General features: G+C 37.0%; 2 pseudogenes; one reads left to right on the top strand and one right to left on the bottom strand.

Moving 5' to 3' along the window:
- The first annotated feature begins 2,906 nt into the window (after window positions 1-2,906).
- On the top strand, window positions 2,907-3,488 carry LOC122735820 (annotated as a pseudogene).
- Window positions 3,489-26,695: 23,207 nt separating this feature from the next.
- LOC122725477 lies at window positions 26,696-27,203 on the bottom strand (annotated as a pseudogene).
- Between the last annotated feature and the right edge of the window lie 496 nt (window positions 27,204-27,699).

Here is a 27,699-nt window from a genome sequence, read left to right on the forward strand (position 1 = left end):
ATTCATGCATATGATATTTCAACCTGAACTCAAACCTTTTGGTGTTTGAATTAATTTACTCTTGGCAAAGAAAGTGTCCAAAGCAAAAAAAAAAAATCCCTCATGGAGGCTTATTTTAAAAGTTCACATAGTTTTTTGGACATCTTATAGCTTTTAGAAAAAAAAAATCCCAATCTTTTCAGTGTAAATGAATTGGAAACATATGGATTAAATTACCCTCAAAATACTTTGGGGTTTAAAAATTTAAAAAAAACAACAACAACATGATTTTGGTAAATCTGGATAATGTTTTGGTTTTTACAAACTCTAAATATTTGAAGCACATGTAGAAATCCAAAATATATCCCTGAAATGGACTTCTCTTCATGCCAAACTTATTCTAATTATTTGTTTTATAGCTAAGGCACATAGAGACTAAGGGTTGGGTCATCCATTTGACAGTTCTTGAAGAGATCACACTGGAGCTTTTTTTTAACAGATTATTTTGTTGACCATGTGGAGGACTGGACAAATTAGAAAGGAGAACTGCAGAATTAGATGAGGTTATTGCAATAGATCAGGCACGATGTAATATGGGTCTGAACTGGCTGTGTAAATGGGGAGAAAGGGGTGAAGGCAATATATTTTGTATAGTAGGATGACATTTAGTTGAATATAGGGAAGAGAAAAGGGAAGGGGTCAATAAAGACAATGAATTCCGCTTTAGACATTTAGAATTCGAGATACTCATGGGAGGGCCAGCAAGACACAGGCAGAAAAACCACTGGCAATCGAATCAGAGGACTGGCATGCACACTTATCCCTTTGACATCATGGCGGTTAGGGTTGCAGGGCCCCCACAATCTGGAAAATGCATGTAAAATATTTTGGTCCTCTCTTTGTATCAGAGAAGTCTGAATTATTATGGTATTAAAAGATAAAACATGTTGATATTATACAATACTATACATATATCTTATGTATTTCTGATTTTCTAAACTTTTTTCTGTTTCATCTGCTGGCCTTCATGTGTAATCCATCTACAGTTTGCACAAAACTCCCCCCAAATTCCCATTTAATTTTTTATGCCAACCCATGATATATGGAAACTGTGATGTGGAAAGTTGCAATGTGGAAAGAATAACTATAACTTTAGTCAAGTCAGTTGACCTTTTTGGGTCTCAGGTTATTCATCTGCAAAATGAGGACAGGTATGTTGGTTGCCCTTGCAATCCTTGACATAGTGACTTGGCATCATGAGACTTTTCCTATGTCCAACTCAATTTGAAAGGCGGCCTTACTTGAGATGATAGTAACAAGACTTCCCTGCTTGCTCATATCCCCTACTTAACTTCTTTCTTCCCTCTTTCATGTAATTTTTAATGTATCATTGACATTCTTCCTTTCCCTTCCCTTCCCTGCCCTGCCCTCCCCTCCCCTCCTCTCCCCTCCCCTTCCCTTTTTCTCTCATTTTCTGCCTTTCTTTTCCTTTATTTTTTGTATCACTACTCTTTTGACACCACCCCCTTCCATAGAGGGCCTCTTTTGCATCAGACAAAATAAATTACCATAATGGCCACATCAAAATGTGTTTGTCTCATTCTACAATTTGATCCCATTACTCCTCTTCCAAGAAATGGAAATCATGTTTGTCATCAATCTTTCAACATTTAGCCATTGTATGAAATTATGGTGTTTTTTGTTTTGTTTTGTTTTGCAGTGCAATGAAGGTTGAGTGACTTGTCCAGGGTCACACAGCTAGTAAGTGTCAAGTGTCTGAGGCCAGATTTGAAATTGGGTCCTCCTGAATCCAGGACCAGTGCTTTATCCACTGTGCCACCTAGCTCCCTCCTAAATTAGTTCTTAAATATTTCAAGGTAGTTTTCCATTATAATACTATAGTCATGGTATTAATTAATCTCCTGATTCTGCTTATTTCCCTATGCATTGATTCATGTAAGTTTTTCCAGGTCTCTTTAAATCTGTAATTTTTGCCATTTCTTATAAATTATAGTATTATAATATTCCATTGCATTCATATATCATGTTCAATTATTCTCCATTTGATGAACTCTCCATTTCCAATTCTTTGCTACAATAAAAAATACAACTATAAATGTTTTTGTTCATGTGGGTCCTTTCTCTTTTTAAAAAACTTCTTTAGGGTAAAGGCCTAGTTGGGGTATTTCTATCTTGTTGGGCCAAGAGTAATCACAATTTGAACTCTTTCTTTCTAGTCACTTGAGATATTTTTTTTTCCTTTGACCAAGAAGCTACAGATATTGGCTATGATATTTTTGGATGCTGCCAATTTGGGATTTTTTCAGGTGGATTCTTTCTATTTTTTTCTTTGCCCTTTTGCTCTAAAAGACATGAATAGTTTTCTTTTATGGTTTCTTGAAATATAATCTACAGTTTATTTATCTAGTCATGGCTTTCAGAGAGTCTGCTGGTTCTAAAATAATCTCTACTTGGGGCAGCTAGGTGGCACAGTGGATAAAACACTGGCCCTGGATTCAGTAGTACCCTAGTTCAAATCTGGCCTCAGACACTTAACACTTACTAGCTGTGTGACCCTGGGCAAGTCACTTAACCCCCATTGCCTGCAAAAAAAAAAACAAAAAGAGAGGTCAGAGTTTCTGATTCCCCTAGTGTGCCCAGACCAAAGCACCTTCAAGTGTTTTGCCAACTTATTGTTCAATACTGAATTTGATGTTCACTGGTGTTTCCCTTTGCCTTCATTGATCACTGCTTCTTCTGGCACCTTTAAAAACTTTTCTAGGGTGTTTCTGAGGGGCTCTAAGTTTGGCTATAATCTTTCATAGCACCATCTTTACAGAGAGAAAATCAATGTTAATTGAAAAATTGAAAACAACATAAAAATTGTTGAACCCAGATGCTCTTTCTTTGGCCCTTTCACCACCAGAATGAAGACCATTCAAAGCAACCAGACTGTCGACAACCCAGAAAATGCTGACATCTCTCTTAAGGGTCATACAGTTATTGTGAAGGGGCCCAGAGGAATCCTCCATAGGGATTTCAACCATATCAATGTTGAGCTCAGTCTCCTTGGAAAGAAGAAAAAAAGGCTCTGGGTGGACAAATGGTGGGGAAAGGGAAAAGAACTTGCAACTGTTCAAACTATCTGTAGTCAAGTACAAAACATGATCAAAGGTGTTACTCTGGGGTTTTGTTACAAGATGAGGACTGTCTATGTATGCTCACTTCCCCATCAATGTTTTTATTCAAGAGAATAACTTGTCAAAATCAGAAATTTCTTGGGTGAAAAATATCTCCAAAGAAGTGCGCATGAGACCAGGTGTGGCTTTTGCTGCTTCTCAAGCCCCAAAAGATGAGTTAATTCTTGAAGGAAATGATATTAAACTTGTATCAAACTCAGCTGCCCTGATCCAACAGGCCACTACAGTAAAAAAACCAAGGATATGAGAAAAATTTTGGATGGTATCTATGTTTCTGAGAAAGGCACAGTGTGACAAGCTGATGAATAAGTTGGAAAAGATGCCAAAGGCAGTGTCCTGAGGAGTCAACACTTATTCAGATGTCAAAATAAAAATGCTTTTTGAAAAAAAAAATATTGTTGAGCTGGATGGTGAAAAACAAAACCTAAAAAAAAAAAGCCTAGAAGAGATCAGCTAATAAGAGGAGAAAGTTTTGTTGTGGTTTTTGAAAACTTTATTGCAACTCAGAAACCCTATGGAAGAAATCCTGTTCACAGATTTAGTTAGCTTCCAATCACTTTCATTTGCTTTGAGTTTCTATACCCAAAATTTCATGAGAAAGTTCCAAATGATTAGGAAGTATCTTTATTAGGCAACTCCAAGAGTGTGGTAAGAGTACTCAATTTAAAATAAGGAGATGGTAATTTGAAGTTCAGCTCTAACATTTAACTCCAAACTGGGAGGAAAAAGAGAACACTTAGGGGATGTTGCTGGGGAAGAATTTACTCAGTTGGGCATTGTTGGGGAAAGAAACAACATCTGGTAGTTCCCTAGTTTAACTATCATTGTTTTATGAACTGGGGAAATAATGAAAGTACTGACAAAATGTAAATATAACAAAATTTTTAAAAATCCCAAAATCTTTTAAAATTATTTCATATTTTTATGCCCTTTAAGTATGATAACATAAAGCAAAGATTCAGTCATTTCCACTTCTTAGTTAGAACTTTGCTGACTATGATATTATCAGGATGTCATTTAATTTCTTTGAGTTTCAGCATCCTAATATGTAAAATGATTGCCTATCTCTGATTCAGGGGTTCTTAGCCTTTTTTGTGTCATTAGCCTCTGTGCCAATCTGGTGAAATCTATGAACCTTTTCTCAGAATAATGTTTTTAAATATATAAAAATAAAATACATCATATACAAAGGTATTTAATTATATTGAAACATAATAATTTAATCAATTTTAAAAATCTATAAACCCCAGTTTAAGAACCTCTGGTCTAAGTGTTCTTGCAATTATAAACTATTAAAACACATGAGAAGGGCAAGCTGCTAGAGGAAATTTGACATAGTAGGAGAAGAGAGGATTTGGAATTAGAACACCTAGGTTTAAATCTCAATTCTACTATTTATGTGACAGTAGACAAGTCACTTCCTCTTTCTGGGATTTCATTTTCTTATCTTTAAAACATGGGTATTAGATTAGAAGATCTTAAAAGTCTTTTAAAGAACAAAAACCTATGATCCTAAATATCAATTACTCAACAAGTATCTATTAAGCACCAATTATATGCCAGGCATTTTGCTGGGTCCTTGGGGATACAAGTACAAAGAATGAAACAATTTCTATTTGCACTGAGTTTACATTCTAAAAAGTAGGGGGAATTTATCTTTCAGTACTTTTACCTTTCTTTTCATTAAAAGCCCTGTTCTCTCATGTGGATCCCCAGGCCACCATATTTCATATACCATTTTTCACAGGGCTCTATTTTTTCTGTCTGTCAATCTATTCTCTGCTTTTTAAGGACTAAATATTATCTAACCAGCTTGCAAAAGATAAAAAATGAATTCATTGTGTTTTTCTATCTATCTATCTATCTATCTATCTATCTATCTATCTATCTATCTATCTATCTATCTATCTATCTATCTATCTTCTACCCACACACATATATACATAAACATATATAGTTTATATATATATATATAATTGCTTATAAACAATAATTATTTATATATAATAAATTCTTTGTTTATTTTTTAGCACTTATCTTGAAAAAATTTTGAGTTCCTAATTCTTTCTTTCCCTTTTACTCCTCCCCCACCCATTAAAAAGGCAAGAAATACAATATCAATTGTACATGTGAAATCACACAGGACATATTTCTGTATTAGCCATATCACTATGTCCAATGTTCTCCTTACTTCACTTTACATCAGTTCATATATCTTCCCAGGCTTTTCTGAAACCCTCCTGCTCATCATTATGCATAGCATAATAATATTCCTTCACAATCATATATCATAAATTGTTAAGCTATTCAGTTCCCAGTTGTTGGGCATCCCCTCAATTCCCAGTTCTTTGCCACCACAAAAAGAGTTGCGATAAATATTTTGAATAATATTTGATTTTTCCCAATTACATATAAATACAATTTTAAACTTTCATTTTTTCATGTGTTCCCTATCAGAGTGGCTAATATAACAAAAAAAGAAAATGTTGGATGTTGAAGGGGATATGCAAAAACTGGGATGTTAATCCACTGTTGGTAGAGTTGTGAATTGATGAAACCATTATGGAGAACAATCTGGAACTATGCCCAAAGGGCTATAAAATGGCATATCCTTTAACCCAGCAATACCACTGCTAGGTTTATATCCCAAAGATATCCCCCAAAAGAGAAAAAGACCTATTTATACAAAAATATTTATAGCAGCTCTTTTTTGTGGTGGCTAAGAATTGAAATCAAAGCAATGTTCATCAATTGAGGAATGGCTAAACAAGCTGTGGTATATGATTGTAATAGAATATTATTGTGTTATAAGAACTGACAGGCAGATTGATTTAAGAAAAACCTGGAAAGACTCATATGAACTAATGTATAGTGAAGTCTTGTCCACTGTGTCATCTAGCTGCCCCATGATGACATCTTTAGGGTAAAATTTAATGGGGAGAGGAAAGAGGAGAGGTAGAATGGGGTGAAATCTCACATAAAAGAAGCAGGGAAGGGCTTATGGAGTGGGGGAGAGATGGGGAAGGAGTGGAGCAGTAAATGAGCCTTACACTCATCAGAATTAACTCAAAGACGCTAATCTCATCAGAATTGGCTCAAAGAGGGAATAACATACACACTCAGTTGGGTAGAGTAATCTATCTAACCCTGCAGGAAAGTAGGAGGGGAAGGGGATAAGGAGGGAGGGATGAAAGAAGGGTGGGCAGAGCAGGAGAGGGGGAAGTCAAAAGCAAAACACTTTTGAGGAGATAAAGGGTAAAAGAAGATAGAAAATAGAGTAAATATCCTAGGAAGGGAATAAGATGGAGGGAAATGGTTAACAATAGTAATTGTGAAAAAATTTTGAAGCAGAGGCAAGAGTAATGTAAGATTGATGGATTGATGATGATTGAAGAAAGATGAGGATTGCTTGTTGAGGATTGACTGATGAGGAGGACTGACTGATAATGATGAGGATTGAATGAAGAAAATGAGGATTGATTGACAATGATGAGGATTGACTGAGGATGATGAGGATTGATGGATGATGATTGATGATTGAGGATGATCATGGCAAAATGTACTTACTTTGCTGGGCTATTGTGAAGAAAGTTCTTTGTCAAGTTTAAGGTATATAAATGTTATCTATTACTGTTGTTGCAATAATCAACCTCATGGCTTTATTGTAAGGAAATCCCTGTTTAAAGTACTATATAAATGTAGTTTACTATAAAAAATGATGAACAGGGTACTATCAGAAAGACCTGGAGAGATCTGCATAAGCTGATGCAGGGAGGGGTGAGGGGATGGAGGGAGGGACAGAATTTGGAACTCAAAATTTGGAACTCAAACTCTTAAATTGGAATGTTTATTTTAAAAATTGTGTTCTCTATGCTAAGAGCTGGGACTACAAATACAAACAGAAAGAGTCCCTGCCTTCATAGAGCTTATATTCTACTGGGAGAAGACAACAAGCATATAGGCACATGGTAAAGCATGGTAGAGAAGTCCTATGGAGAACTCTTCCAGTTCCATATATATAATATGTATTTATTTATGCACATATACATATAATATGTATTTATATATGTGCATATACATATATGTATTTATATACATAAATATACTATGTATTTATATATACATATATGTATTATACATATAATATATTTATATATGTACATACAAATTCATATGGTTATGTATAATATGATTTTTATGCATGTTTCTTTAGTGGTGGAAATGTTGATTTTTGTATCTTCATCCCTAATTCATTGCACAGTACCTGAACATAAGAAACATTTAATAGATATTTGTTAATTGATTTTTAAAATTGTGTTCTAAATTCTCTCCTTCCCCCCTTCTCCTCCCCACTCCTTGAGATGGTAAACCATTTGATATAGATTATACATGTACAATCATGTAAAATGTATTTCCATATTAGTCAGGTTTTGAAACAATCCACAGACTAAAAAAAAAAACACAAAAAAGAGTGAAAAATAGTATGCTTCAATCTGCATTCAGACTCCATGAAGTCTTTCTCTGGAGGTGGATAGCATCTTTCATCATGAGTCCATTGGAATTGTCTTAGATCATTGTATTGCTGAGAATAGCTAAGTCATTCACAGCTGATCATCATACTGTACACAGTAACATTGCTGTTACTGTGTACAATTGTTCTCCTGGTTCTGCTCACTTCACTTTGCATCCATTCTTGAAAGTCTCTCCAGGTTTTTCTGAGTGTATCCTGTTCATCATTTCTTATAGCACAAACGTATTGCATTATAATAATATACCATAACTTGTTCAGCCATTCCCCAATTGGTAGACATCACCTCAATTTCCAATTCTTTGCCACCACAAAAAGAGCTGCTATAACTATTTTCATACAAATAGGTCCTCTCCCCCTTTTTAATTCTCTTTGGAATATAGACCAAGTAATGGTATTACTGGATCAAAGGGTATGCACAGTTTTATAGTCCTGTGGGTATAGTTCCAAATTATTCTCCAGAATGGTTAGATCAGTTCACAACTCCACCAACAAGGCATTAGTGTCCCAATTTTCTCATATTTCCTCCAACATTAATAATTTTTTCTGTCATATTAGCCAATATGATAGGTGTGAAGGGATGTCAGAGTTGTTTTAATGTGCATTTATAGCTACATACATACATTATACACACACACACACACACACACACATATATATACACACACACATACATATACACATACTTGTATACACACACATTTGTACGCATAGGACCTTTCCCTTTAACTTTGATCTCTTTAGGATACAGACCTAGTAGTGGTATGGCTAGGTCAAAGGGTATACATATAATATATTGTTGAACAATAGCAAGACAATGAATCACCTTTCTCAAGAATCATAGAATCAGAGAAGGAATGAATCTTAGAGATTATCTAATCTAAATCTCTCCTTTTACAGATGGGAGACAGTTAAGTATATTTCCCAAGGTCACAAACCTACTAAATAGTAGAAATAGGATTTGAATTTAGGTCTTTTGACACCAAGTCAAACAGTCTTTTTATTGCACTACCCTGCTGGTTGTTCATTAAAAAGGGATAATTTCTTAGCCCAAAGGAATTAATTTCTAATGGCAGAGTTTCAGGTGCTACTGATAGATTAATGGGGGACATATTTTTAGTAGGTAACTCTTCAAATCATACCAGGTATGAACACAGTCTATCCAAGAGACTGACCCTGGTAGCTTTGTGGGAGTCATTATGTTGCTTCTGGAAAGATTAGCATTTCACCAAGATAAAAAAAAAAAGAGTTTCTCAGGGTTAAACCAATAGGATTCTGCACTTTCTTTTATTCATCTTGTTTTGACAAACGGCTTCTTTCTCTCTGAAGGTCAATGGGTTTTCTAATCAGACAGCAGCATTCACATGTGGCACTCCACACCTTCAGCACCCCAGAATTTCTAAATGAATTTTCCTCTGACTTTCCAAGGAGTGAGAAATGAGAGCTGTCAGCAGGACTGAAATTCTTGGCATACAGCTTGTCTGCTTAGGATGGTGGACCAAGTTTAATGTAGACAAGGGAAGTCGGTAGGTTCCAAAACTCTTTGAATGAGATAATAAGAGTTAGCATTTATTTAGTGCTTTAAAGCTTACAAAGCTTTTTATAGCCATCATCTCATCTGATCCTCACAGCAACCCTGTGAAATATGTGCTATTATTAATCTCATTTTACAGATGAGGAAAGAGGCTGAGAAAGGTTAAGGGATTTGCCCAGAGTCACATAGGTAGTATTTGAGGAAAGATTCAAATTCATGTCTTCCTGATTCCAAGTCCAGGGCTCTACTTACCATGCCACCCAATTGCTCCTATGGCTCACACACACATTATTAAAAATTCTTTTATAATTACCAGGTATGGCAAATTTAATATACACTTGAAAAAAACTGTATATGACCGAAGCTCACAGTTTTGTATATAATCCTATTCTCTTTTTATATTGAAATGTTCACTTTTATAATTAACTTTATAGCAATAATAACAACAATACATCAATTTGCAGAACTCAAGACCAGTCCTGGGACAAGGGTGCAGACAATGCTTGTGACTGGTTTACCCATTGGCCCTTTTCTTAGTAAATCCAATGGTCATCAATTGCTTGGGTGGTGTAAGTCCAAATGTGTTCTGCCTACACCCCCCTCCCCACAGGATCATTTGATTGGTTCTGTCCAACTCAGAAAAAAGTAAAATGATTTATGCCCTTCTCCTGTTCTGCTCTCCCCCTGTGAGTCTGATTACAGAAGGAGTCCAGCAGCTTCTTGGTGCCAGAGCTGACAGGATGATACCTTATCTTTGTCAGTGGAGAGGAAACAGTTTGCTACATGCCTGAATGAAACTCCTCATTATCAGTGTCAGGAAAAAAAAGAAAAGGAAAAAACCCTAATGCAGAAAGAGAAGAAGGAATAAGAAAAACCAAATCTTTTCTTCCTAAAGTCATTCATCATGAGCTTTAGTAGCAAAATGTTCCCAAACTCCCAGTGCAGTCTCATGAAACCAGAGCTGACTTCTTGCTAAATTCCAATATTAGTCACAGTTCTGTGGTCACGAAGTACACTTATTTATTTATTTATTTGTCTTAAAATTAAAAAAAAGAGGAAAGTTTCTCATGCCTGTAACAATTTACTTTGTGTGGTGGGGGTGTGGGGGACTGGCAGGAAGAGAAAAGAGAGAAGGGGGGAAAGATTGTTTGGCTTCTCCATTTACAGGTGACCACAGAAAGCACTATAGGGGAAGAAAGGAATCTCTTGGAGGCCAGTAGAAGCCAAATTTCACCAAGTAGGAACAATGAAGGCAGTGTTACAAATGAATGAGAACCTTTCAACAAGCATGGGTATATGGTGGGGGTTGGGGGGGGGAGTGATATTAAAAGTAAAACCCTGCACTGCTTGCTAACAGACTTGTTCCAACAGCCCTGACCAAAGAGGGACATACAAGCTTGCTCCCATTAGCTTGTTAACAGAGAGCAATGCATCTGATCAAGATGTCACATCAGAATGATTCATGGGAATAGTCACTGACAGGATAAACTCTACTTCCTTTCATATATCTTTGTCATGATGAGGCACCTGCTCCATGACAGTGGTACGTTATCTCCAAATCTGCAAGTGGACCAAGGGTAAACTTGAGCAGGCTTGAGCAGAATCCTAAACCTTATGATATATAGAAATGGCATGTGTCTGGAAGCCGAGCTACAAGATGCATACAGGTTGGTGATGCTGTTTGGGACCTTTGATCAAAGAGGAACTATGGGATGTTGAAAGGAAAAAGAGCTTGGGTCCTGGAATCAGGGAGTCAGGGTTCATGTTCTAGTTTGGCCTCATGTTAGCATTGGGAATGTGGGCAAGTTACTTGGAGGCTTCATTTTAACTCTATGCCTCTCTCCATATATATTCATATATAACTGGTATTTTCGCATTTGTATTACAATACTTTTCAAATATATTCCCCCTTCTGTAGCCAAAGCAACCCCTTGTACTTTTAACAAAAACCACCCCTTTTAAATAATAACAAAGTAAAAGCAACCAACATATTAGCAGAGTTTAGCAGCATGTACAATATTCCACACTCATAGACCCCCACCTCTGCAAAGAAGGGACAGAAGTGCATTTTCACAACCTATCTCCAGAGCCAAGCTTGGATTGAGTTTCTTTTTTTGTTGTTGTCATTGTTCTTATTGTTTTTTCATTTACATTTGCTGCCGTTATATATAGTGTTTTCCTGGTTCTTATTTCATTCTACATCCATTCATAGGTCTTCCTATACTTCTCTTAATTCTTGTTTGTTTGTTTTTTTTTTGTTTGTTTTTGGTGGGGCAATGAGGGTTAAGTGACTTTCACAGGGTCACACAGCTAGTAAGTGTCAAGTGTCTGAAGTTAGATTTGAACTCAGGTCCTCCTGAATCCAGGGCTGGTGCTTTATCTACTGTATCTGTATTTCTATTTTCCCATTTTCTTATCTTTGATTTTTATTAGTTTCACCTTTGTTGTTTAATCAATTCCTGAGTAATAAAATCTGCTCCTTTTGTGAACTAAAGCTTAGAGGCTCCTTTCTTATTGGCCTGGGAGAAATATCTAAAAAGAATAGTTCAGAGGGGAGATTAAACCTAAAAAGGTGCCTCATATTTCCGGGACCCCAATATTAAGGCGAGTCACCCAAATAACACTCAGTATATCTAATTTTGGGCCTCACACATTGCACCATCTTACTTCCCCCGTGGTGGGTGTAGGGGGGTGGGAGGTGGAGAAAACATGTTAGAATTAATCAAGAGACCTGGATTTGATTCCTGGATGTCACTTAATAGCCAGGTAACTTTGAGCAATTCACTTAAACTCTCTAGACTATAACATAATGGGGTTGGACTCTAAGTTTCCTCCCAGATTAAAAATGAATGTGGGGGCAGCTAGGTGGCACGGTGGATAAAGCACTGGCTCTGGATTCATGAGAACCTGAGTTCAAATCTGCCCTCAGACACTTGACACTTACTAGCCATGTGAACCTGGGCAAGTTGCTTAACCCTCATTGCCCCCCCCCCCATGAGTGTGATTCTATCAAAATGCATCATCTACAGCTGGGCCTTTGGGATTGTGGCCAAATTTAGTATAACGGAAACATTCCATTAGCCTAAAGAATAGATTCTAATTGGTCTTGGGAAGTGTTCTGGCCTTCCTATGGAATAGACAACTCAGATCCCTCTCCCCCCACCCAACTCCAGCACCCCTTTGCCAAGCTTGCTTTATAGAATCATAGGATCTAGAGCTTAGAGACCATGTAATCTAACTTTCTCATTTTGAAGTGCAAGAAATTAAGGCCTTGAGTGAATACTCTTCAGGTTTTTGGAGATTATGTAAATCTTCTTCAATGATAGAGCTCGACAATTGTGTTGCAGCTAAATGTGGAAAGCTTTAGGGAAACTTGGAAAGGCTAATAGGCTATCCTGAAGGAAGAGCAGTTCTAAGAATGTAAATCTCACAGAGCTAGTCATTTCCTTTGCCTTGGGAATAGGCTAAGAAGCAACAAGTGAAAATAGAAGTGGGACAGGTTGCTGGAATCTTCCATTGGCAGCCCCACTCCACAAAAGTATGTATGAACAATGATTTCCAATGTCAACTCTTAGGGAAAAATGAATTATCATGCACTGAGGATTGTTTTATCTGATAAAGAATTTAGGAGAGCTTGGTGCAAAGCAAGAAGAAGTAAATCAAGATAAAATCACAAATTAATGATAATGTAGAGAATGAGAGGGTAGAAGGAGAGAGAATATTTTGTGATAGAGGGGAAAAGGAACATTGAAAGAGGCTGAGAAAGAAAGAGGGCATAATATGACAAAACCATAACCACTTTTAAACTAGAGGTCTTTTTTTCTGAGAATAATTTACACTGAAATGATTAAACATAACTAGCAGAAAATTTATATCTTGTCAGAAATTTAGTTCTTGGGAACAAATGTGGATCATGTTACACATATCATAGAAATAAGCCATCAGACTAGGTAGGAGAGCTCACAGAGGGCATAAATGGATCAGGGTTATCTGCCTGCATGGTAGTCCCTTAACCTAAGTATATTGTTAGTGTCCCAACAACTCTTCCTTCCAGGGTCCCATGACCTTTGACACAGGAACATCCAGGAAAATAAGGAAAGACTCAGAAGGTACCATTAACAATGTGCTGACCTTGTGGTACAACCATCATCATTCAAACTCACCAAAATTCTCTGTGCCCAAAGTCTTGGGCAGCTGAAAAGTATGACTGAGGCTCACTCACACACACACACACACACACACACACACACACACACACACACACACACACACACACACACACCTCCTGAGGATGCAGTGAAAGACATCTAGGAGCATTAGAATCATCTAATTGGCACTATCCTAGCACAAAGAGGTCTGAACTTAGTTTTCTTGCTATTCCTCATTTTTTCTACATTTGATGTCATTTTGTTTTTCCATTAAGAAGTACTGATTTTCTCTCCTTCCCTCACCCTAATTTAAAAGAAAAAAGAAAAACCAAACCATTGTAACAAATGGACATAGTCAAGCAAAACAAATTCCCATGTTGGCCATGTCCAAATGCCATGTCATGCTACATCTTGACTCTATAACTTCTCTTTCAGAGTTAGGTAGTATAATTCATCACCAATCCTTTGGAATAATGATTGGTCATTGCATTAATCAGAGTTCTTATGGCTTTCAAAGTTGCTTATTTTTACACTGATTATATCAATTCATCTTTTGGTTCTGGTCACTTTATTCTGTATCAGTTCATGCATATCTTCCTGAGTTTTCTGAAACTATCCCTTTCATGATTTCTTATAGCACAATAATATTCCTATATACATACACACATACATATATGTATGTATATGCCATAATTTGTTCAGCCATTCCTCAATTGATGAGCACCCGCTTAGCTTCCAGTTCTTTGCCACTGTAAAAAGAACTGCTATAAATACTTTTTGTATGTGTGGGTCCCTTTCCTCTTTCTTTTATCTCCTTGGGGTATAAGCCTAGTAGTGGGTCAAAGGATATTCAGAGTTTAGTGCTTTCCATCCTTCTAAGCCAATCACCTCTCTAGCCTTTCTGTTTTCCTGACCTATGTCTTACCACTGGAACATGATGGCTGTGGAGGAGAAAGTGAGGCTGGTGACTTTGCACAGCCCTCCCTTAGTTAAAAAATCCAATTCACTGCAAGTCATGACATCAACCTGATGCCATGGTCCTCTTCAAGAATGAAGGACAAACAACAAACAAATAGTCTTTTTGTTTATAACAGAAACCAGCCAATGAAGGGCAGGTCACACTGCTTTTAACTCTCAGAAAAATAGAGTCTGATATAAGTCCCTACATTTATTGTCCACAGCTGTTGCTTGGCAAACCCACAGCTCAGCTGGCCTGGCTTCCTTAATGAGGCAGTAGCTATCAGTTACATTTCAACTAATGAATGTTCCTTTTGCCTACAATATCCCTAGCTGATGGAAGTCACCCATTGGATAGAGTGAATGCTTTGTATCACATAAGGCTAATCTACAGTTTGGTTTTGCTTTATTTATTTGGGAGGAAAGCTTAGAAGGAATTTTTTAATAGAGAATGTTCAGTTAAATGGATGATACCATTCTTCCACTGTTCTGGCAGGACCTGAGCAGAACTTTCCTCTAGATCAGAAACCAAATCGAATTCCATTTATTGGTGCAGGGTAGAGGAGGCAGTACTTTTGTCATCAGAAGATCAAAAATATGGTTGGCAGCATGGTTTAGTGAAAGCAGTGTTAAATTTGGAATCAGAGGAAATGGATTCAAAGCCTTGACATTTATTCCCTGTGTTCGTATGGACCTTTTTGGGCTTTGGGTTCTCATTGGTTAAATGAAGAGGTTTAAACAGATTCCTATTAAATTCAACACAATGAGCACCAAATATGTGACAGACTCTATTCTTGGTGCTCAGGATGCAAAACCATTCTTGCTCAAGAAGATTATATTCTTTTAGGTGAATACAACACATTCACAAATAAATATACTTTCCCCAAGATGCTCACCCTAGACTCACTATATACCAAAATCTGGTATTTATGTTCTGCCCATGAAACTTCTCAATGCAAAGAGTGCATGTTTGTACCATATGGAGGAGGGATTTCAATCTCTGTTTCCAGGTCCTTTCTAGCAATGAATTTTGCTCTATACAAAAGAGTGAAAATGGATGATTCTTTTTTTTAGTCAAAGAAACTGAGTTTAAGGTGTGACCTTACAGTTATGAAGTCTAATTTTCTATTCAATAAAGGAGTTATTTCTCCAGTATCCTTGAAAGATGATCATTCCCCCAGCTTGAATAACTGCAGTGACAAGAAGCTCATGACCTCATGAATCAGCCTGATCCCTTGTTTGACAGTCATGGTTATTTTCTCTTATTTTTGCCAATACAAAAAAAGCTGCTATAAATGATTTTGCACATATTGGACATTTTTCTCTATATTTGATCTCTTTGGGGTATGAGGTGAGCTGGAGTTAGCTAATGAGAGTCAACTATTAATTTTCCAGTATGAGTACTTATACATCAAAAATTGGCAAATGCTAAAAATTAAGGTATGATGCGTTTTGTTCATTGTCTGAACTTAAGAAAGTGATGGAGAGGGGGCAGCTAGATGGCACAGTGGATAGAGCACTGGCCCTGGATTCAGGAGTACCTGAGTTCAAATCCGGTCTCAGACACTTAACACTTACTAGCTGTGTGACCCTGGGCAAGTCACTTAACCCCAATTGCCTTCCTAAAACAAAACAAAACAAAACAAAAAAACCAAGGAAGTGATGGAGAAAAATGATAATAATTCAGGTTAACCTTAATGGGTATCATGTATACATTTTTATTTTTAGTTGGAAATCTGGTTTTAAACATTAACCAGTATACCACTGGTATTGGCATCAATAGGTTAAAGGGTATGCACCATTTAGAAACTTTGTAGTTATAGTTTGAAATTTCTTTCCAGAATGTCTGGACCAATTCATAGCTTTACCAAAAGTATATCAATATGTTTATTGCCCCACATGCCCTCCAACATTAGTCATTTTCCTTTTTTTGATCAACTTTGCCAGTTTGATTAGAATGACATGGCACTTCAGAATTGCTCTACTTTGCATTTCTCTAATTATTAGTAATTATCCCCCTGTGTCATTTTGTTCCTCTTCAAGCATGAAAAATGACAACTAACCAAAAGTATCCATCACACAGAGAAAAAAATTCTCCCTCTTCTCCATGGCAGTTCTAAAAGTATTTAAGGATGGTTATTATTTTTCTCTGTGCGTCTTCCTGTCTTCAGACCAAACATCAATTCCTTCAGCTTTCTTGAATGATGTGCTTTCTAGACTACTCCCCATCCTAGTTACCCTCTACTGGATACTTTCAAATGTGTCAATGTCCTAAATATGGAGGTAACAGGATTATATATCATCAATTTGTGAATGATTGGAAAAGTTACGGCATGCCAATGATTATTGTGCTGTAAGAAGTAAAGAAGAAAGACCTGGGAAGACTTGTTTGAACTGATACAAAATGAAGTGGAAATTGGTTTTTCTTGATTATACTTATATGATACAAGAGTTCTATATTTCTTCCCCCTGCCCCTCAGTGGGTAGGGGCAGGTGGGACAGAAAAAATAAATAGTCATTTATTATTTATAATTGAAAAAAAAGAAATACAGTTTTCCAACTCTTACTAGACCAAATTATGGTGGTACTATGGTTTCCTTTTAAATGGATGCAACATTTCAATCACTCAAAATGTGAATTATTAAGTATCAGGCAACATTTTAGGTGCTGGGGCTACAAATACAAAAGCGAGACTGTTTTTCCCTTCAAAAAGTTAATAGTTTACTTATTTTAGAATTGTAGCATGTAGAATTTTTATAGCTAGAATGTATCTTGGAAATCATATCCATCCATCTAGCCATCTTTCCATCATATATGTATTATGCATGTTTATATGTATGTATATATACATGTATGTATGTATGTGTGTATGTATCTATCTTTTAAAACATACAATGAAACCCTGAATAGTTATAATGCACGAACTGGACCATTAAGAAGAGATGAGAAAATATTCTTCCTTTACTTCTTTGCAACATGAGAGATTATGGTTTTGGATCATTGCAGACATGAAGTCAGACTCCATTATTATATTAATTGTTTTGCTAAAATATTTATTTTCATATTTCCTATGATTTTTATAAGGAGAGTTATAATACTATAATTTGGCACACTACAGTACTGCCAGCTCAGTTCTTCTAAATCAAATCAGTCATGCCACTTCATTGATCAAAAGTTTTCAATGATTCTCTATTCCTTATAAGATAAAGTTCAACTATTTCAGCCTGGCTCTTCAAAATAAAACTTTATACTATCTTTCCAGTCTTCTCTTCCACATCTCCCTCCCCTCATATTCTCTAAACTAATTTGTCAATTTCTTCTTTCAATCCAACCAGACTACTTATTGTGTCCTGACCCTTAGTGCTTCCATAGATTTATTTGCATAGACTTCTATTCCTCAAATTCCCTCCATAATTATTGAAATAATTCATTTCCCTATCTTTCCTTCTCTTTTTTTCTTTCCAGTCCAGTTCAAATACTGAAACTCTGAACTTATGCCTATATTTGTAAATAAATGCTCCCACCACTAAAAACCATCCCCCTTCCCTTGATACTTTTTTCTTTTTTCAAGGAACAAAAACTTATTTTATTTCCCCATCAGAAAACAACCTTTGTAAGCAAACACTTGTAACAAATATATACAGTCAAACAAAACAAATTTCTGCACTGTCCAAGTTACAGACACACACACACACACACTCACACACACACACACACATATGCACACACACCTGTACCAGGAGTACATTACCTCTCTTTCATGTAACATGTTTCATCATGGGATTTTAGTTGGTCATTGCATCGATCAAAGGTATTATGTTTTTCAAAGTTGTTTATCTTTACAATGTTATTACTATCTAAATTGTTTGTTTGGTTCTCTTTATTTTGTACTAAGTTTGTAAAAACTCCCCAAGTTTCTCTAAAACTTCATCATTATTCTCATCTTTAATGAAATAACCTATTTTTTCTCCTATGAAGTATTGTTTGACTCACTCTTTCAGATTAATTTGACAATTTAAATAATTTACTTGGTGACCTTTTATTTAATATTATTTTACTGCATCATGATCAGTAAAAGATGTGTCTGATATTTCTGCTTTTCTTCGTTTGTTTGTGGGGGGTTTTAATGGCCTAATATAAGTCCAGTTTTTGTAAAGTGCCATCCACAACTGAGAAATATGTAGAGTCCTTTTTAATGTCATACAATAAATCACCAGGGATCTATTGTTTCTATTCAGATCCATATTTTCTTATTTCTTTCTTGTTGTATTTGTCTAGCTCTGAAGGGATTATACTGTAGTACTCCTTGTTATAGCTTTGGTGTCTATTTTCCCTATAATTTGTTTGGTTTTTCCTTCAAGTATTTAGATGCTATACCTTTGAGTATATATGTTAAATACTGAAATTAATTAATTAATTGTTTATGGTTCCACCTTGTAGTTAAATCCCCCATGAGAGCAAGACACATAGAGAGAGAGAGACAGAGAAAGACAGAGAGATGGAGACAGAGAGACAGGGACTGAGAGAGACAGAGAAATATGGGGGGGGAGAAAGGGAGGAGGAAAAGGAAAAGAATTGGAGGAGGAGCAGGAAAGAAGAAGGAGGAGGAGGAGGAGAAGAAGAAGAAGAGGAAGAGGAAGAATAGGAAGAGGAAGATGAGGACGAGGAGGGGGACGAGGAGAAGGAGAAGAAGAGGAGGAGGAGAAGTAGAAGAAGAAGAGAAGAGGAGGAAGAAGAAGAATTGCAAGGAAAGGGATGGAAAGAGAAGGAAGAGAAGAGGAAACATAATAGAGGGAAAAACAGAAGAAGAGGAGCAAATTAGAGAAAAGGAAGGAATGGAGTAAGGATGAAATGGAATGAAAAAGAAGATAGAAGGGTTAGATGGAGAGAGAGAGACATAGAGATGGAAGGTGGAAAAAGAACAAGAAAGAAAATGGGGAAGGGAGAGTCTATTGAATAAAAATGCCAAGGGAAAAAAAAACATGAGGAAAACAAAGAAGAGAGGAATTCCATGACAATTTCTTCATAAAGAAACATCAAGAAACCCATGGAGAGAGGGAAAATGACACATTGTGTTATTGTCCCGCAGAGGACTAGCATTTTTTGTACCATCTCCTGTCATCACACAAACATGATTTTGCAGATGTTCAGGCACTATAGCTGCTTAAAAATAGATCATCAGAAAAGGGCAAGGGACTAGGAACAGAAGGGCATAACTTCTTCAAACTTTCAGATTCTCATGAGTAATGATTCTCCAGCTCCTAATGTTACAACTTTTCAAAAAGTGCTATTTAATCTACACCCAGTCAACATTAAGGTATGTCCTACTGGCTCTGCATGCCTATAACCTAAATGTTATAGCAGTAAGTCATTTTGTCACTTGTAATCTATGGTTCTTGGCTGAACATGAGAAAGGATTGCATTCATATTCTTGGCCTCCAGGCTAGAGGCTGTAAGCTGACTCAAAGACATAGAAGTGCAACAATATGCCTGTGCTTCCCTAAAACCATTATGTTCAAGCAGACATTGGTCTGGTGGTCATACAAATTGTGGTTGCTGATTGATCACCCACTGGGAGCAAATCTGTCATCACATGTATGCCAAAGCTCCCCTCCTTAGTTATGCAAACAGATGAATAGTCACATCTGTGGCTGGCTCATGATTACAGACACCACATCAGGGCTTGCCATGAGAAGGGTAACTGATGTGGGCAGCATCATGTGAGGGCATATATTCATCTGCTTTCATTAATGAATCCCTTTTCAATTTGGGCAAAGACTGATTTCTTTTCCTTTATCCAGTGACATCAGACCACCATCAAGTCTGGGCAATGGGCAACCATCAACTGTGCTGGGAATGGAATGTTGCTGTCCTGAAACCTCCCCACCCCCCATAGTCACTGCTTCATGCTAGAAAATTCATGTGTTGTCTCCATGTGCAAAAAGAAAAGAGATTGAGTCTGGAATGAGGGATAATTCAACTTTAGCATATATTACCTTAGGCAATCAAAGATTTCTTCTGATGTTGAAAGCCTATTATAAAGACATTAATTATCATATGCCAGATTTCTTATTCTACTTTACAGGGAAGGGAGGTGAAACTTACTGCTATAGTGAGCCAGGCAGTGAAAGTATCCTGCTATCCTATAGCAAATATATACCCATAACACAATGCTGTTAGTCTCAGCAAACAAGCTTCCCATAGTACAAGTCTATCAAAGCCTAGTCAGAGTATTTATATGGTACTTTAAGGTTGAAAAAGCACTTCTCTCTCTCTCTTTCTCTCTCTCTCTCTCTCTCTCTCTCACACACACACACACACACATACACACACACGTGTGTGTCCCAAAACTCTTAGGGCAGTTTTTCTTAATATTTTTCTGGATAATTTTTGTTTTTTAGATCACTATGGCTTCCCTTAGTATCCATCCCCCTTCCTTTCTCAGAGATTCATCTGAGAATTCATAGTTCCATCATCCATGAATCAATATGCCTATCTTTCCACAACCCCTCCAACATTGACTATTGCAATTTTTGTCACCTTAGACAATAGACAATTGTCACAGTGCAATGTAAAACCTCATAATTGTTTTGATGTGTATTTTTCTTATCATTAGTGATTTGGAGTTGGAATGTGGTTGTGAATACTTTGCAATTCTTACATTGAGAATTATTTGTTCATATGCTTTGACTGTTTATCTATTGGGGAATGGCTATTAGATGTATACCTAGATATGTCATATGTAATCTATCTAGATACATATGATATATTATCATTATACACACATCTATAATTATAATTATGTATGTATCTGTATATATACATACATATATGTATATATTCACACACACACACACACACACACACACACACACATATATATTCAAAGCCAAACAAAAGTTAATTGTTTATATATCTTTGATACTGTTAAGGGTTAAAATTCTAGCTAAACTGTCTAAAACATCTAATGAGTGGTCGCCAATAAATTATAAGCTTTAGCAAGAGTTAGACTTTTAAGCATTTATTAAGGAGAATAAGAATTTGGTAAAGAGAGAGAGAAAGGCCTAGATTTCTATCTATTAAAAGGAGAGAGCATTTCTAGCTCCACTCTCCACCAGCGTCCTCAGGAAAAAGCGCGAGACTGAGCGCCAGTCTCTTCCTTCCTCCTCCCACTAGTCCGCGTCACTTCCTGACTCCTGAAGAAAAGACTCCTGGTCTTGCCCTCAAAGACCTTCCCTTCATGGGCAGAACTCTTCTACAGTAAGTATCCAGCAGGTGGCGTTATTCCAATCGTTACAGTCCCCCCTGTTGTTCCTCAAGAAACAAAATGTTTCCTTGACGGAACAGTAAAAAGAATATAATAACTATTGCTAACTAATAATATGTGAACAACAATATAGAAAAGGAAGAGAGGAAAGTTTTGTTCAGAGGGGCGATTTTTTTTTTTGTCCTCATGAACCGACGCTTTGACATTAGTCTTGCAAAGGGAGGGCCTCTGCAGAGAATACATGTTACAGATGGTGTATATTATAACAGAAAGAGAAAAAAACAACAAAAACAACAAATCAAAACTGTTCATTTAAAGTCTCTGAAAGTCTTTTCTCAGATGTCCTCTAGGTGTAGTCGTGGAATGGAAGTCTTTTCAGGGGTTGATATGTGGATGCTGGTAATCAGCCAGGAAAATTTCCTACAAAATTGAGCTTAACACAACTTTAAAATAGCTTTGTCAATAATCAAATCAAACAATGAAAGTTCTCAAAAACATGTCTAAGGGAATTCAGAATCTTAGTTGTTACACATGAAACATATAATAAAACAAAAATTGAACCATTCTTTAAAATTATAATATTACTATAGTCCCCCCTTATGGAGGGTATTTGAGAAGACAATTGCTGCGATATTAATTTTTAAAAATAATTTTTATCTTTGTTTCATCACTTTTTGCATCATCTGCCTAATTATCCTCATGCCATTATGAGAAATTAGAAAATCTAATATAATTGGTAACAGGTGTCAAGGCCAAATTCAACACTGTTATTTATCATGACACCTGAGATAATTATGGGGGTTACCATAAAAGAACAGAGAAATGATGGGATATGAGCATTCCCACACTTGAGCAATATGTACTGCCCATACAGTATGCCAGGCTTAAAATAGGTGGATGGAATATATGTCCATGCCACCGAACATATTGGAAGAAACTGAGTCAGACTTAATCAGATGCATGGGATTGAGATGTCCATGGCATCAGGCATATAGGAGGGAGCATAGAAGCCAGGTGTAGAAGTGAGATGGGTGAGATGAATACTTCCAGCCATCTGTACAATATTGTGGGGGAAAAGAGAATAAAATATTAAACCAAGAGAATCCAACCTCAACATCAGTCAAAAGCCGTTCCCTCGGCCATACCTTGACTTCATGCATGTCTCCCCTCATGTGACAGTTCAGTGTCTGCTCTTGCATGTATTCCTCTTGTGATTGGATGGCATCTTGGCCAACTGGCATCTGATAACTCAGAATAAAGGCAATTAATGTTTTAAATGATAAGTTCCCATAATTCCAAGTCTCATATGGATTTAAAAATTGAGGATAATAAATGATTGCAAAAAATGTGAATACATCTTGACTCAAAATATAATATATAATTATGCAACAATTTCAAATAATACCCTTTTTTTTACTTAGTATACAATTACTTTTGTGAAAAATCAGAACATACTTAAATACAAGTTAAAGCACAACAGAATCTCAAAGAACTTTTTTTTTTTGAAAAAAGAAAACTTTTACAAATGTTCCCCTCTTTTTTTTTTTTTTTGGGAATATGCTTATCAAAAATAATACTTCTAGAATCAATTTATACTTGCCATGGCAACCAATTTGCCAGGGAAATGCTTTAAAGAGTTTGATCAAATAATCAGTTGAGGAAAAAAAAATAACAAAAACAAACAACTCAGAATATGGGAGCACAATACTCCTAGAATTAACATTGTATTATGAAATCAAAACCATGTTTCAAAATTAGATAGATGAATGAATAGAAGAAAATACACGTGGAATAATAAAAGACAATGAAATTCAAACTAGGGAAATCTAAATGAATATGAATTTAATATTAATAAGAGTCTTATAAAATATAAACTTGATCACATGACTATAAAAAGCTTTTACAAATATTCTCCTTGTTTTAAAAACTAAGTATAAAACACAATCTCAAAAGCATGAAAATCTCTATGAAAATAAACCCATACCATTAATTTCAAAATGTAGGTGTAATAGCATAGAAATCCTATGTAACCTCTGAACTGACATTAATACTCTGAGTGAATTCAGAACACTTTTGATTCCGATATCTAAAATCCCCAACACTCATATCAATACCTTGCTGCTTACTTCTACATTTCTCTAAAATATATACCCTTCCATGGCAAAAGAAGCAGAGTCTTGAACTATGTTGATGGTTGTCATTCTTATTCAGCTTAAGTTTTTCTTCTTTAACCCCTTTATATTGTCTGTCAGTCTTTTCACCATACAAATGCTTTATAAGATTACTAATTAAAGACAAAAGCAGGTTAGCAAAATTATGAACAAAACAGGCACATGTGGAATTTAAAGGGTTTTCTAAAGTTGTCTCAGAAGCACAGCCAGGCTGGGGAAGGGCTGAGCCTGAAGCTGCAAATGTAGTTAGAGAAAGTTGCGCATGAGCATTAGATCTCTGGACTTCCCAGGCAGGGGAAGCAATGGGCTTAGCCATGGGAGGAGTAGAGGGTGGGGTCTGGAGAGGAGGGGAGGGACCAGCACAATTTGAATCAGACTTAATTTTGAACTCAGGCCTGGATTCCTTTTCCCCCACTTTGCCTCCAGGTGCTAGGGGATTAAAAGCTTCTAGAGGGTGGGTCATTGCCTCCAGGCATGCAAAATTAGAGCAACAATTAGTGTTAGAATTGGGAAAAGCTGCAGGAATCTCTTCAGGTTTCTCTGAAAAAGCATGGTTGGGAGAGGGGGAGATATTTCCTTGTGTGAGTAAGTTGCTGGCTCTTTTAACAAAAATAAAAAGAAAAATAGAAAATCCAGAAAAACAAAGCATTAACATGATCTTATCTCCCATTTGTCTGGTTAAACAGACTAAAATCAAAAATAGGGTAATTAGGGAGTTTAAAAGGTCCATTTGAAAAAATTTAAAGGGAGTTTAAAAGGTCCATTTGAAAAAATTTAAAGGGAAAACGCAGCCAGTACACCAGTACTTAGCAGTTAAAGGGAGAGGGTAGAGAAAATGCCTTACCCAACCAGAAGATCAGAAGACTGAGGTTTAGCTTTCCTCTTCGTGGTCAGCCATCTGTTAAGGGCTAAAATTCTAGCTAGTCTGTCTAAAATATCTAATGAGTGGTCGCCAATAAATTATAAGCTTTAGCAAGAGTTAGACTTTTAAGCATTTATTAAGGAGAATAAGAATTTGGTAAAGAGAGAGAGAAAGGCCTAGATTTCTATCTATTAAAAGGAGAGAGCATTTCTAGCTCCACTCTCCACCAGCGTCCTCAGGAAAAAGCGCGAGACTGAGCGCCAGTCTCTTCCTTCCTCCTCCCACTAGTCCGCGTCACTTCCTGACTCCTGAAGAAAAGACTCCTGGTCTTGCCCTCAAAGACCTTCCCTTCATGGGCAGAACTCTTCTACAGTAAGTATCCAGCAGGTGGCGTTATTCCAATCGTTACAATACCAAAATCTTATCAGGCAAATTTGATGCAAATGTTTTTTTCCTAGGTTTCCTTTCTTATCCTTCCTGCATTAATTTTGTCTATGAAGAAGCTTTTTAGTTTAATGTAATCAAAGTTACCTGTTTTATTTTTCATAATTGCTCCTATGTCTTGTTTGGTTAGGAATATATCTCCACCTCATAGTTGTGAGAGGTATATGATTTGCTTTTCTTCATCACTACCACCACCACCACCAACACAACCACCACCTTCTTCTTCTTCTTCTTCTTCTTCTTCTTCTTCTTCTTCTTCTTCTTCTTCTTCTTCTTCTTTTTTCTTCTTCTTCTTCTTCTTCTTCTTCTTCTTCTTCTTCTTTGTATAGTATAATTTTGAACATTAAGCTCATGTATTCACTCAGAGTGTGTTGGAATATGGTGTAAGGTCTTAGTCTAAGCCTAATTTCTGCTGTACGGCTTTCAAAGTTTTTCAGTTATTTTTATCTAATAGTAAGTACAGTTTAAAGCACTACAGGCTTAAACAAACCACAAATAGATCATGTTATTATTCCAATTTTGTAGATAAGAAAACTGAGAAAGCAAAAGTTAAATGACCTTCCAAGTTAACCAGATGATATCTGAGACAGGATTTGGATTTGAACAGGTCTTCCTGATACTAAGTCCAGTACTCTATCCAGTGCACCATCTAATGGTCTCTAATAAGATGAAATTCAATAGGAATAAATGTAAACTTGGGTACAAAAAAATCACCCTCTCAAGTACAATTTGTGACTGGCATGGTTAGAGAGAAGTTTGAGAAAGAGCTAGAGGTTTTGGCTGATCTACCAGGTACATATGCATTACATTCCAGTCTGGCCCCAGGAAAAAATGTATATTAAAAAAGAAAATATGATCCAAGAGGGACTTGAGTAGGGCAAAAGAGACCATAGTTGTCACTTCTTTCATTTACGATCATTACTTTTTTTTTGCTGTCATGTGACTTTGACTCACACTGAGCTAGGTGTTCACACATTCAAAGATCATTTTTCCCCCCCTCACACAGAGTCTTTTTTATTTCAGGTGTTAGGGGCTAAAATTGTAGCTAGTCTGTCTAAAATATCTAATGAGTAGTCGCCAATAAATTATAAGCTTTAGCAAAAGTTTAGACATTTAAGTATTTATTAAGGAGAATAAGAATTTGGTGAAGAGAGAGATAGAAAGGCCTAGATTCATCTATCAAAGGGAGAGCACATCTTTAACTCTGCTCTCCACCAGAGTTCTCACGAAAGAGAGTGAGAGAGCCAGCCTCTCCCCCTCTTCCTCCCACAAGCAAATGTCACTTCCTGATGGTCAAAGAAAAGCCACATCTTGCCTTCAGGTGCCTTCTCCTTATGGTGGAGCTTTCCTACAGTAAGTCTCCAGCAGGTGACGTCATTCCAAGCATTACAGAGGAGTCTGAACCAAGGGTCTTCTCTAGGATTGGTGGCAGAAAACTGGAAAACCCACATCAGGATTTCTCTCTAACAGCCTGAAAGGTGGGGAGGGAGCCAAAATCCCTGAGAACCCAGAGTATGGAAAATGAAAAGGAGAAGCATGGTCCAGCATAAATGTCGAGAGGAAAATATGGTGATCCGGCTGAGAAAGCAGTTGAACTCTGTCCCACTACTTGGGTGTAACACGGAAGACCCGAATGGGAATTGAGTTATTTCATTTCAGGTTAGTGGCTCCTGATTGATTGTTAGTCTCAGGCTCCAGCTCATCTACCAGCTCCACAGTGGAGGTGTTGGCAGCCACTTGCAAGACCCCAAAGCTGCTGGCTTGTAACTGCAGGGCATTGTTGATGGTTCTATTAATGGCCAGCCCCAAGCCATGAATGTAAATCTCAGTACAGCCACCCTGTCGCCTACCCCCTCCATCACCCTCCAGAAGCTTCCTGACATCGAGCCAGCTGGGCCTTGAAGTCATTCTTCATGTTAACATAGATGTCCATTCGGTCTTCGAGGGAGACAGTGGGGAAGCCGCTTTCAAAGAGTATACTCCACAGGTATGGTTTAGCCTCACTGGTTCCCCATGGCTCTCCATTCTCAGCCATAGTTTCTGTGTCCCGCTGCTGAGGGGAGCACCTTCCCCCTGGGGTGCCAAGGCTGGCCTGCTCCTCAGATGGGAGAAGCAGCTCAGGAAGGAGTTGTCCGATGGAAGAAGAGGAGGCGGTGGCGGCAACACTAGCACTGGAAGCCTGGCCAGCTCCAGAAGCTTGAGGAACAACGCCCATGAGCACCTGGTCTCAGAGGGTTAAACCTCCCCCTCAGGCTTTGCACCAATCGCCTTCCCTCTTCTTGGTTCCACCTGTCTCCTTATCTCCTTTCCTCCTTTCCACTCTCCTGCCTTGTCTGGCTAGAGCATATTTTGGAGTACCAAAGATCATTTTTATATGAACTTTGATGTACCCATGCCTCCTCCCATCCGATAATTGTAATGTAAAGTTATTTTTTCTTGAACACAAGTGTAGGATTTTATACTTGTCCTTATTAAATCTCATTAATTTCATTTTGATCCTTTATCTTGGACTATTAAAATCTTTTTGGATCCTAAATCTGTCATCAGACATATTAGCTATTGCTTCCCCAGTGTGCCTTCTCCCATCTCTTTCATCCAGCTCTTAAATG

The sequence above is a fragment of the Dromiciops gliroides genome, chromosome 1 (genome assembly GCF_019393635.1).
Source record: "Dromiciops gliroides isolate mDroGli1 chromosome 1, mDroGli1.pri, whole genome shotgun sequence".
In the NCBI taxonomy this organism is placed as follows: domain Eukaryota; kingdom Metazoa; phylum Chordata; class Mammalia; order Microbiotheria; family Microbiotheriidae; genus Dromiciops; species Dromiciops gliroides.